The following is a 5,000-nucleotide window of genomic DNA, read 5'->3' as shown; positions in this document are numbered from 1 at the left end:
TGATCCATTTGTGGGCGCAAATTTTGAATGTCACTATCAGAGGCCGTTTTACTTCTTCACACGTTTTCCCCAAGGAGGACTTTTGATTGAGTCGACGGTCAAGCAAATCGGCTCATAACACTTGTCCACAAAGCTTAGTAATGCTACACACAATTATTTGGCCAATTAATTTTCTTTTTGTCAACTCAGTGTTATAATGGACAAAGAAAGAGAAAAGTTGTGAATTGTTTATCATTTTTAAAAAACGGTGAATTATTTTTTATTTTTTAAAATTTTTATTTCATTGTTAGATTGTTAAAAAATTTTGAATTGTTGAGATTATATGTGATTTGTTGAAAGAAATAGTGAATCGATTACTTTTTTTTCTAAGAGAAAAAAGATAAATAATTCATCGCCCTTTAAATCTTAGTAAAGGCAATGAAGGATTGACTATTTTCTCATTATTCTTCTATCCTTATGCGGAGCTGGACGAAATGAAATTATCTCGCCAAATAAAATTTTAATAGAATTATTTGATAAATTATAAATATTTTAAGGGCTTACTTACAAAAAGTCCACATTACACTTTTTATATATACTATACTTATAATATAGTGTCTTGAGTTTTTGTTTTTTTTTTTTTTAAGTTATAATTTAACTAAGCAGAGGTTTAATTTTTGGACAAAACGGTAATTATAGTAGTCCGAAAGAAATATAAAAAATTATTGCATCAGCATACATAAAAAATTATAAAATTTATATGTGGGCAAAGAAATTATGTTGAATGCTTCTAATAACATCAAATTATCAGTCCTACTTGATTTTCGGCCTTTGGATGAAGTGTCATGCGGTTAGTATGATGGTGATTCTTTAGGGTCGAGTGGGTGCATGGTTGATCAAGTAATCTGTTTACGTTTCGAATTGGAACAAATCACTATAATTCGACCATGCCTGTGAATCAGTCAATATTTTTCACAAATTTTACGAACGAAAGCCTTTATTTTCATATGTTTTACTCCTTACCTTAACTGAATCCACTTCTTGGAAGAAAATAAGTCTCTTGATTTTTTTTTTTTGAACTTCGAATTGTATATCCATGGTTAAAAATAATCAAATCATTCGAATCTTTATTGCGAAGTCGATAAATTATACGTCCCCTGGTTGAATCATAACGACTTCAATTTTTACTCTATCTTCCGATCGTATTCGTATAAAGCTGCGCTGAATCCTCCCTAAAATATATCCTAAAATTAGATCTTCATTATCTAAACGGACACAGAACATACCGTTGTAAAGTGATTCAGATAAAAATGATTAAAAAAGTAAATAAACGGTGAAAAATTTAATAACGCCAAGTGTTTAGTGCTACTACAAGCACCCAGCTAGAGTACTCTTGGGTAAAGTACTTACTCTTTGCCTTATAATCTCTGCAATATATATAGCAATATATATATAAGAGAGAGTGAAATACATGGATAGACATTGTACTATGCTAATATCGTAACCTGGTACTTCTTACCGAAAAGAAAAGAAAAATTTTAAATACCACCGTGTGGTTTCGTACAAACGTACTATCTCATTTTAATATCATGTAATTTTTTTTCTTTTTGTTATTCTTTGCACTAATTATTTTTCGTTAAATTAGTGGCAAAATTCAAACTAAAAAAAATTAAAGTAAATATCCAGTAAACTACAGGTGGGGTATCTAAATTTTTTTGTATATGATTTAACAAAAAGATAATGAAGAGGCTGACGAAAAAAAATAAAATAAAATCACATAGTACTAAATTAATACACTTTAAACTATAGGATACTAAAGTGAGAAAGTACGAAACCACATGGGTAGTATTAATTTGAAGTTTATTACATCTCTAGTTGCCAAATTTTTTGCAAATTTTTATTTTGGTTTTCGAACTTTTCAGAACGGCGTTAGTCATTTCTAAACTCTTTTTTAAAAAAATTACTTTGGTCATTTTATGTATCTACTATTAGAGCACAAATTATTGCATGCACTTGGTACATGCATTTAATTATACTTTTAATCTCGATTTTTTTTTTCATCATATATTTATAAAGTTCCAATTTTTTTTTTCTCCTTATAGTAATTATATTTTTTGAATTGAATATTGTAATATGGATGAAGAAATAATAAATTTACTGCATGCCTTCAAACAAATAGTTGACCTGTGCACATGCAAACAACAATTGTTAATCTACAGTAAGGACTTAAATGAAACACTGTTCAAAATTTGAGGAGTAAATTAAAACCTGATTATTAGTTTAGGACTTCGAACGTCAAATGACTTTATTAGATATTCGATCAAGTGACTAAATTAAAACCCCCACACTCTTTTTTTATTTTATTTTTATTGAGATTCCCTCAACTTCTAATTTTCGTTATCCGATCAAATTTTTATACTTAATTAATTAGTTAAAATTTTTATAAAATTTAATGACTTTATTAGTTATTAATCGTTAATTAACTTAGTCTTACTTACTAAAGGTGATTAAGGCTATTAAATTTTGTGAAATCATCAATAAATAAATTCAATAAAATTTCCAAAATTTTTAACTTAAATTAGTTAATTCTAAAATATTAAAAGGCGAGAGGGGCTCATTGAAATAAGTAAAAATTGAGGGGGCCAATTTTAGAATGGCCTATAGTTTAAGCGTGTGCCTATACAATTTTGTCCTTCTTATTTTAGGGGCCATTTAGTTGAATGTAATTGCAGAAACAATGTAGTTGAAAATACATGCAGTTGTAAATTCTACAGTTGTAACTACACCTAGTCTGTTTGGTTTTATACAGTTACAACTACTGCAGTTGCATTTCTTCTGTTTGGTAATATGAAGCTGATAGTTGTACTTGTGAATTCTGTCACCTCTTCAGATAAAGTGGTGAGATTACTTTCGCTATGCATAAAATAATTGTATAAGTTTATTAATCATTTAAACTTACTATTTTTAAATAAATAAGTAGATATATATAATATGTTTATATTTTTCAACAATTCTTCAACTTATTAATCGACACATTTAAAATTTTTAATTTATTTAATTTTAATATGTAAATCAAACTTTAAAAATTTAAACGATTCTCTCATTTTTTTATCAAATTTAATAATTATAATTAATTAAAATTTATTAAGTTAACATACACAATCACACTATAAAAATTTAGAAAAAAAAAACTATTTTTATGTTTTAAACAAAATAAAATTAAAAAAATTTTAATTTTTTGCACAAAGCTTGTATTGCCTAAAAAAATTTATTAGTATGAGTTTATTTACAAGTATTTTTATTTATCCATATCTATATATATTATTTATTTATTTATTTATTTATTATTGTTAATTTGTGGGTGATTCTATTCCTCACCAACTGCTGCAGTTGAAACTGCGGCCAATTTGAATATAGTTCCAACAGCAGTATTTGGACCTTCTTGTGCAGTTGAAACTGCAGCAGTTGAACTCAACTACACTAAACCAAACATAAAATTCAGGTTGCATGCATTTGCAACTATACTGCAGTTGTAAATGCGTGCAACCAAACAGCTCCTTAGAATATCTCTCTCTCTCTTTTGGTGGTCAAGAACTAAACTGCAATACTTATGAATGTCTAGGGTCTAAAATGCTTAAGTGAAAAATACGGAAACCAAGCTATAAAAGGTTAGTAGAATTAAACTTGAGTACCTCTATTAAGTAAACTAAGTTGTTTCTATACTTCACCGTTGTTTCTAGGGATGGAGCATCCAAATGGACCATCGAAATCGTTAAACTTAATTTAAACAAATTCGAATTTGTTAGATTCTGAATTTTTGCAATTTTATGACATTGTTTGCCTAGTAACCAAAAGATCTCAAATTCGTTTTGTAGGCAAATGATGCCATAATATTACAAAATTCAAAACATTCAACTATACGGATCGCCAATTCATATACCCATCGCCATAAGCAAATGTGAAAGTAAACGGATTAATTTACTTCTAAAAATATTCTAGCCTTACTCATATAAGTATAATCCATCATAAAAGAGAAATCACTAATAAGAAAACATTTTGTGCATAATCCATCTTGTGGAAAATTCAGGTTCTTATATATATGCATCTTAACAGAATTACATCACAAAACAAACCTCGTTTGTTTACATACTCAATAGTCCTACAAGAAATAGTTTGGAAAAATAAAAATCCATGATGTCACAGGATCATATCAAGACTCATGATCAGATAAGATCATGTAATTCTCTTGAGCTTCGCAACATTGTATAATACAATTCAGTAGCAATCTCATAAGATTTCAATAGATCACAATCAGCATGAATGTAGCACTCTTAACCCTCTCTCTCTCTCTCTCTCTCTCTCTCTCTCTCTCTCTCTCTCTCTCTCTCTCTCTCTATATATATATATATATATATATATATATGAGATCACACAAGATCTAGGGCATTTCCTATTGAACATGAGAATATCATTTTTGATGTCATTTGTACTATAGCCTCGTGGTCAATTACCTCATTATGAAGATCTTGTAGATTCATCTAATAATACTAATTGATCTTTTCAAAGAGATTACACAAGATATTTGGCGTGGACTATTATAAGATCCGCACGATCTGCTCAAATCAATTGTTGATATTAAATTTTCGATCACTAAATCTATGTATGCGAAACATCCATGGAGTGTTGGATTCAAACATACAATATTATTTACACATGTTAATTTTATACGTAACACAAAAATAATATGAAGTGCATAGTGATGGGCAACAGTGTTGATTGCTAGATATAATAAAATTAGAATTATTTTTCACATATTAACGAAAATAAACATTTCTAAATGGCATTAATAACTCTAACAAAAATAATATGAAGTGCATAGCGATGGGCAACAGTGTTGATTGCTAGATATAATAAAATTAGAATTATTTTTCACATATTAACGAAAATAAACATTATTTTTTATATCACTTAACTTTTTGTTAGAGTTATTAATGCCATTTAGATATATATATATATATATA

This window comes from Ananas comosus, linkage group 2 (assembly GCF_001540865.1).
Source record: "Ananas comosus cultivar F153 linkage group 2, ASM154086v1, whole genome shotgun sequence".
NCBI lineage: Eukaryota > Viridiplantae > Streptophyta > Magnoliopsida > Poales > Bromeliaceae > Ananas > Ananas comosus.
The sequence above is the reverse complement of the archived record's forward strand: the minus strand, read 5'-3'. Positions refer to the sequence as shown.